Below are 9073 nucleotides of genomic sequence, written 5' to 3' on the forward strand. Positions count from 1 at the left end.
CATGAGAAATTTGGATGATTTCTCCATGATGAGTTATAGGTGTTTCCATAAGGTTCACCTAAGTAATTAACCTCTGCCATGACAGGGTTCTCAGGATCATAAGCTTCTTCAGAAGCTACCTCTCTAGTACTGTTGGATGCATGTTGCAATCCATTCAGATTTTGAGAGATCATGTTGACCTGTTGAGTCAACACTTTGTTCTGAGCCAATATGGCATTCAAAGCATCAATTTCAAGAACTCCTTTCTTCTGAGGGACCCCATTATTCACGGAATTCCTCTCAGAGGTATACATGAACTGGTTGTTTGCAACCATGTCAATGAGTTCTTGAGCCTCTTCAGGCGTTTTCTTCAGGTGAATAGATCCACCTGCAGAATGGTCCAATGACATTTTCGAAAATTCAGAGAGACCATAATAGAATATATCTAATAAGGTCCATTCTGAAAACATGTCAGATGGACATCTCTTGGTTAACTGCTTGTATCTTTCCCAAGCTTCATAGAGGGATTCACCATCTTTTTGTTTGAAGGTTTGAACATCCACTCTCAGCTTGCTCAGCTTTTGAGGAGGAAAGAATTTATCTAAGAAAGTAGTGACCAGCTTATCCCAGGAGTCCAGGCTATCCTTAGGTTGTGAATCCAACCATATTCTAGCTCTGTCTCTTACAGCAAAAGGGAAAAGCATGAGTCTGTAGACTTCAGGATTAACTCCATTCGTCTTTACAGTATCACAGACTTGCAAGAACTCAGTTAAAAACTGATAAGGATCTTCAGATGGAAGTCCATAAAACTTGCAGTTTTGTTGCATTAATGCAACTAGTTGAGGCTTAAGCTCAAAGTTATTGGCTCCAATGGCAGGAATGGAGATGCTTCTTCCATCAAACTTGGACGTTGGCTTTGTGAAGTCACCAAGCATTCTCCTTGCATTATTATTATTATTATTTTCGGTTGCCATCTCCTTCTCTTGTTCGAAAATTTCTGAAAGGTTATTTCTGGATTGTTGTAATTTAGCTTCTCTTAATTTTCTCTTCAGAGTCCTTTCAGGTTCTGGATCAGCTTCAACAAGAGTGCCTTTATCCTTGTTCCTGCTCATAAGAAAGAGAAGAAAACAAGAAAAGAAAAAGGAATCCTCTATGTCACAGTATAGAGATTCCTTTATGTTAGTAGAAGAAGATAGGGGTATAAGAAAGAAGAAGGATGGATTTGTAGATGAAGAGAGGTGAAGAGAAGTGTTAGTAATTAAATAATTAAATAGAAGAAGAAAAGAGAAGAGAATTTTCGAAAATAATTTTTGAAAAAGGAGTTAGTAATTTTCGAAAATTAGAGATAAAATGTAATTAAAATTTTAAAACATGAAACAATTAATTAATTAAAAAGAATTTTTGAAAAAGAGAGAGATATTTTCGAAAATTAGAGAGGGAAAAGTAGTTAGGTGGTTTTGAAAAAGATAAGAAACAAACAAAGAGTTAGTTAGTTGATTGAAAAAGATTTGAAATCAAATTTGAAAAAGATAAGAAGATAAGAGGTTAGATAAGATATTTTGAAATCAAATTTGAAAAAGATAAAATTTTTGAAAAAGACAAGATAAAAGATAAAAAGATATATTTGAAAAAGATATTTTGAAAAAGATTAAATTTTAAAATTGACTTAACTAACAAGAAATTACAAGATAAGATTCTAGAACTTAAAGGTTGAACCTTTCTTAACAAGAAAGTAACAAACTTCAAATTTTTGAACCAATCACATTAATTGTTAGCTAATTTTCGAAAATTTGATAAGAAGATAAGAAAAAGATTTTTGAAAACATTTTGAAAAATAATTTTGAAATTTTCGAAAATTATGTCAAAAATGAAAAAGATATGATTTTTGAAAAAGATTTTGAAAAGATAAGATTTTTAAAATTGAAATTTTGACTTGACTTGTAAGAAACAACTAATTTTGAAAATTTTTTTGACCAAGTCAACCCAAAATTTCGAAATTTTGGAGGGAAATAAGGAAAAGATATTTTTTGATTTTTGAATTTTAAAGAAAAACACAAAAATGACCCAAAACATGAAAATTTTGGATCAAGACACAAGATGCATGCAAGAATGCTATGAATGTCAAGATGAACACCAAGAACACTTTGAAGATCATGATGAACATCAAGAACATAATTTTGAAAAATTTTTGATGCAAAGAAAACATGCAAGACACCAAACTTAGAAATCTTTAATGCATGAAAAATATGAATGCAAAAATGCACATGAAAAACAACAAAAGACACAAAACAAGAAATCATCAAGATCAAACAAGAAGACTTGTCAAGAACAACTTGAAGATCATGAAGAACACTATGAATGCATGGAATTTTCGAAAAAAATGCAAGAAAAATTTTAAAGCATGCAATTGACACCAAACTTAAAAATCAACACAAGATTCAAACAAGAAACACAAAATATTTTTGATTTTTATGATTTTCTAATTTTTTTGTATTTTTAGTGATTTTTTTCGAAAAACATTTTTGGAAAAACGAAAAATAAAAAGAAAATTTTTTTGAAAAATATTTTGAAAAGAAAATTACCTAATCTGAGCAACAAGATGAACCGTCAGTTGTCCATACTCGAACAATCCCCGGCAACGGCGCCAAAAACTTGGTGGACGAAATTGTGATCACTTGTTCTTTTATTTATAAAGGATGTATACTCTGAGGGCATTGTTTATTTCCTTCACAATCTCGTTCAACTAACCAGCAAGTATACTGGGTCGTCCAAGTAATAACCTTACGTGAGTAAGGGTCGAATCCACAGAGATTGTTGGTATGAAGCAAGCTATGGTCACCTTGCAAATCTCAGTTAGGCAGATTAAAAATGGTTTATGGGTTTTCAAATAATTAATAATAAAAAGAAGAAATAATAAAAAGGATAGAACACTTATGCAGATTCATTGGTAGGAATTTCAGATAAGCGGATGGAGATGCTGTAGAGCTCTCGGACGCCTGTTCTCCTACTCCTTCTACTCAGTCCTTCTTACTCCTTTCCATGGCAAGCTTTGTATAGGGGTTCACCATCAACTGTGGCTACTTTCATTCCTCACGGGGAAATAACCTGTGCGGCTGTCACTCGCACAGCTAACCAGTCTGGAGGCATCACCCATGGCTGATGGCTACATCCCATCCTTGCAGTGAAAACTATGCTAACGCACTCTGTCACAGTACGGCTAATCACCGGTTGGTTCCCGCTCCTACTGGAATAGAATCCCTCTTTTGCGTCTGTCACTAACGCCCAGCAGGTTAAAGTTTGAAGCACGTCACGGTCATTCATTACCGGAATCCTACTCGGAACACCACAGACAAGGTTGGACTTTCCGGATTCCCAGGATCCTACTCGGAATACCACAGACAAGGTGAGACTTTCCGGACCCTCATAAATGCCGCCAACTATCTAACTTATACCACGAAGATTCTGTTGGGGAATCTAAGAGATACGCATTCAAGCTCTGTTGCATGTAGAACGGAAGTGGTTGTCAATCACGCGCGTTCATAAGTGAGAATGATGATGAGGGTAATTTGACTCATCACATTCATCATGTTCTTGGGTACGAATGAATATCTTGGAATAAGAATAAGAGAGATTTGAATAAAAGAAGATAGAATTTCATTAATACTTGAGGTACAGCAGAGCTCCACACCCTTAATCTATGGTGTGCAGAAACTCCACCGTTGAAAATACATAAGCAAAGAGTTCAGGCATGGCCGAATGGCCAGCCCTCTCTAACGTGATCACAGGATTCAGAATACAATCCAGGATGTCTAATACAATAGATAAATGTCCTATATATATTAGACTAGCTACTAGGGTTTACATGAGTAAGTAATTGATGCATAAATCCACTTCCGGGGCCCACTTGGTGTATGCTTGGGCTGAGCTTGATCATTCCACGAGCTAAGGCATATCTTGGCGTTGAACTCTGAGTTATGACGTGTTTTGGGCGTTCAACTCCGGATCATGACGTTTTTCTGGCGTTTAACTCCAGACAGCAGCGTGTACTTGGCGTTCAACGCCAAGTTACGTCGTCATTCTTCGAATAAAGTATGGACTATTATATATTGCTGGAAAGATCTGGATGTCTACTTTCCAACGCCGTTGAGAGCGCGCCAATTGGAGTTCTGTAGCTCCAGAAAATCCATTTCGAGTGCAGGGAGGTCAGATTCCAACAGCATCAGCAGTCCTTTTGTCAGCCTTCTTCAGAGTTTAGCTCAAATCCCTCAATTTCAGTCAGAATTTACCTGAAATCACAGAAAAACACACAAACTCATAGTAAAGTCCAGAAATGTGAATTTAACATAAAAACTAATGAAAACATCCCTAAAAGTAGCTTAAACTTACTAAAAACTATATGAAAACAATGCCAAAAAGCGTATAAATTATCCGCTCATCAGAAGACCTTAGGGAACGTCCACTGAACAGTAAAGAGTACCCTAATGAGGAACCAAAGGAATATGAGGCTCATACAGAGACCATAGAGATTCCATTGGACTTCCTTTTACCATTCATGAGCTCTGATGATTATTCATCATCTGAAGAAGATGAAGACATTGTTGAAGGGCAAGTTACCCAGTATTTAGGAGCAATCATGAAGCTGAATGTCAAATTATTTGGTAATGAGACTTAGGAAGGTGAACCTCCCTTGCTCACCAATGAAGTAAATACATTGGTTCAGCAAAATTTACCTCAAAAGAAACAGGATCCTGGTAAATTCTTAATACCATGTACCATAGGCACCATGACCTTTGAAAAAGCTCTGTGTGACCTGGGGTCAAGGATAAACATGATGCCACTCTCTATAATGGAGAAACTGGGAATCTATGAGGTACAGGCTGCCAAATTCTCATTGGAAATGGCAGATAAATCTATGAAAAAGGCTTATGGACTAGTAGAGGACGTGCTAGTAAAGGTTGAAGGCCTTTACTTCCCTACTGATTTCATAATCCTAGACACTAGGAGGAATGAGGACGAATCCATCATCCTTGGAAGATCCTTTCCAGCCACAGCAAGAGCTGTGATTGATGTTGACAGAGGAGAGTTGATCCTTCGTGTGAATGAAGAATGCCTTCTAGTAAAGACTCAAGGTTCTCCATCTGCAACCTGGAGAGTAAGAATGAAGAGCTTCTCCCAATACAAAGTCAAACAGAGCCCCCACATTCAAACTCTAAGTTTGGTGTTGGGAGGCCACAGCCAAACTCTAAGTTTGGTGTTGAGAGATCTCAACCATACTCTGATCATCTGTGAGACTCCATGAGAGCTCACTGTCAAGCTATTGACATTAAAGAAGCGCTTATTGAGAGGCAACCCAATTTTATTTTAATTTTATCTATATTATTTTATTTTCTTTTAGGTTGATGATCATGTGAACTCACAAAGACAATTACAAAAATAAAGGAAAAAATCAAAAACAGCATTGAAAACAGCACACCCTGGAGGAAGGACTTACTGGCGTTTAAACGCCAGTAAGGGTAGCAAAAATGGGCGTTTAAACGCCCAATCTGGCGCCTTTCTGGGCGTTTAAACGCCAGAATAGGGCACCAGACTGGCGTTTAAACGCCAAAACAGGGCAATAAACTGGCATTTAGACGCCAAAACAGGAAGGAAAGCTGGCGTTTAAATGCCAGAATAGGGCAGCAGACTGTTGCTTAAACACCAAAATTGCAATCTAAGGCGTTGTGAACGCCCAATTGGAAGACGCCCCCTCACTAAGGTGACTCATTCCTTAATCTCCTTGTCTATTTATTTTTCTGTTTTTGATTTTTAGGTTGTATGTTCTATATACGTTTTTGTCTTCACTACATGATCATTAGTGTCTAGTGTCTATGTCTTAAAGCTATGAATAACTTCATGAATCCTTCACCTTTCTTACATGAAAAATGTGCTTAATTACAAAAGAACAAGAAGTACTTGGATTTCAAATTTTATCTTGAAACTAGTTTAATTATTTTGATGTGGTGGCAATACTTTTTGTTCTCTGAATGAATGCTTGAATAGTGCATATTTTTGATCTTGTTGTTTATGAATGTTAAAGTTGTTGGCTCTTGAAAGAATGATTAACAAAGAGAAATGTTGTTGATAATACGAAAAATCATGAAACTGATTCTTGAAGCAAGAAAAAACAGTGAAAAAAAAAGAGAGAAAAGAAAAAGAAAAAGCAAGCAGAAAAAGCCAATAGCCCTTTAAATCAAAAGGCAGGGTAAAAAGGATCCAAGGGTTTGAGCATTAATGGATAGGAGGGCCCAAGGAAATAAAATCCAGGCCTAAGCGGCTAAATCAAGCTGTCTCTAACCATGTGCTTGTGTCATGAAGGTCCAAGCGAAAAGTTTGAGACTGAGTGGTTAAAGTCGTGATCCAAAGCAAAAAGAGTGTGCTTAAGAACTCTGGACACCTCTAATTGGGGACTTTAGCAAAGCTGAGTCACAATCTGAAAAGGTTCACCCAGTTATGTGTCTGTGGCATTTATGTATCCTGTGGTAATACTGGAAAACAAAGCGCTTAGGGTCACGGCCAAGACTCATAAAGTAGCTGTGTTCAAGAATCAACATACTGAACTAGGAGAATCAATAACACTATCTGAAATTCTAAGTTCCTATAGATGCCAATCATTCTGAATTTCAAAGGAAAAAGTGAGATGCCAAAACTGTTTAGAAGCAAAAAGCTACAAGTCCCGCTCATCTAGTTAGGACTAAGTTTCATTGATACTGTGGGATTCATTGTATATTCTCTTCTTTTTATCCTATTTTATTTTCAGTTGCTTGGGAACAAGTAACAATTTAAGTTTGGTGTTGTGATGAACAGATAATTTATACGCTTTTTGGCATTGTTTTTAGGTAGTTTTTAGTTAGATCTATCTACTTTTTGGGATGTTTTTATTAGTTTTTATGCAAAATTCATATTTCTGAACTTTTCTGTGATTTCAGGTATTTTCTGGCTGAAATTGAGGGACCTGAGCAAAAATCTGATTCAGAGGTTGACAAAGGACTGGTGATGCTGTTGGATTCTGACCTCCCTTCACTCGAAGTGGATTTTCTGGAGCTACCAAACTCCAAATGGCGCGCTCTCTATAGCGTTAGAAAGTAGACATCCAGGGCTTTCCAGCAATATATAATAGTCCATACTTTGCTCGGGTTTTGAGGACACAAACTGGCATTCAAACGCCCATTCTCTACCCTATTCTGAAGTCAAAACGCCAGAACTGGTATAAAAGTTGGAGTTAAACGCCCAAACTGGCATAAAAGCTGGCGTTTAACTCCAAGAGAAGTCTCTACACGTGTAAAGCTCAATGCTCAGCCCAGGCACACACCAAGTGGGTCTGGAAGTGGATTTCTGCATCATTCACCTATTTCTGTAAACCCTAGTAGCTAGTTTCATTATAAATAGGACCTTTTACTATTGTATTTTCATCTTTTGATCATCTTTTGATCTCTTGATCACATTTTGGGGGCTGGCCTCACGGCCATGCCTGGACCATTATCACTTAAGGTGTGGAGCTCTGCTGTTCCTCGAGTATTAATGCAAAGTACTATTGTTCTTCTATTCAATTTAAGCTTATTCTTGTTCTAAGATATTCACTCGCACTTCAACCTGATGAATGTGATGATCCGTAACACTCATCATTATTCTCACCTATGAATGCGTGACTAACAATCACTTCCGTTCTACATAAGATTGAGTGTGTATCTCTTGGATTCCTGGTCCACGACACATGGTTGCCTCGCCTAACAACTGAGCCTTCCATTCCATGAGATCAGAGTCTTCGTGGTATAAGATAGAATTATTGGAGGCCATTCCTAAGATCCGGAAAGTCTAAACCTTGTCTGTGGTATTCCGAGTAGGATCTGGGAAGAGATGACTGTGACGAGCTTCAAACTCCCGACTGTAGGGAATAGTGACAGACGTAAAAGGATAGTAAATCCTATTCCTACACGATCGAGAACCAACAGCTGATTAGCCATGCGGGAATCCGTAGAGGACTTTTTTCATTGAGAAGATGAGAGGTAGCCATTGACGCCGGTGAAACCCAACATACAACTTGCCATGGAAAGGAGTATGAAGGATTGGATGAAGGCAGTAGGAAAGCAGAGATTCAAAAGGAACAAAGCATCTCTATGAACTTATCTAAAATTCTCACCAATGAATTACATAAGTATCTCTATCTTTACTTTATGTTTTATTTATCTTTTAATTATGAAAACTCTATCACCCATTTGAATCCGCCTGACTGAGATTTACAAGGTGACCATAGCTTGCTTCAAGCTGACAATCTCCATGGGATTGACCCTTACTCACATAAGGTTTATTACTTGGATGACCCAGTGCACTTTGATACGTAAAAATGAGATTTCACGTATAACCGGCAAGTATACCGGGTCGCATCAAGTAATAAAACTCACTTAGAGTGAGGTCGATCCCACGAGGATTAATGGATTAAGCAAGCAATAGTTAATTAATTGTTTTAGTTAGACGATTCATGTTTGAGTGATAAGCAACAAGAAATGTAAATGACTTGAAATTAAATAAAAGCAATAAAGTGCAAGGAAAGTAAATGACAAGAAATTAAAGTGCTAAAAATTAAAGTGCAAGAATGTAAATTGCAAGGAATAGAAAGTACAAGAAAGTAAAGTGCAAGAAAGTAAATGACTAGAAAGTAAAACCAAGTGAAGTATTTCTACAAACACTTGGAAGGCATAAATGTGCCAAAGTAAAGAAAGCCATAAATGTGCATAAGTAAATGACAAGAATTTAAAGAGAACAATTAAATGACAAGAATTAAAGACAAGAAGTAAATAACAAGAATTAAGAATGAAATTAACATTGGGATCAAGAGATATTGCATTCTCAAGATCAACAATTCTCATCTCCACTTCAATCATTCAATCATTGATCTCTTGGCAAATCATAAGTAATCAAACCCCAATCTCTTGGTGATTTGATTTCTCTTAACTTGATCAATTGCCAATCTCTTGATCTAATTGCTCATGAGAAGAGATGAAGAATGGTCTCTAATTGCCACACAACCCTCAAGATTTCAATTCAAAGTGATTACATC

At 36.9% G+C, this 9073-nt stretch overlaps 1 non-coding gene across 1 annotated transcript; it reads left to right on the forward strand.

The window, feature by feature from the left end:
- The first annotated feature begins 447 nt into the window (after positions 1-447).
- LOC112798532 (small nucleolar RNA R71) lies at positions 448-551 on the forward strand. The gene has a single exon (XR_003200141.1). It is a non-coding gene; the product is annotated as a small nucleolar RNA R71 (small nucleolar RNA).
- Positions 552-9073: the final 8522 nt, after the last annotated feature.

Source organism: Arachis hypogaea, chromosome 4, assembly GCF_003086295.3.
Source record: "Arachis hypogaea cultivar Tifrunner chromosome 4, arahy.Tifrunner.gnm2.J5K5, whole genome shotgun sequence".
Classification (NCBI taxonomy): domain Eukaryota; kingdom Viridiplantae; phylum Streptophyta; class Magnoliopsida; order Fabales; family Fabaceae; genus Arachis; species Arachis hypogaea.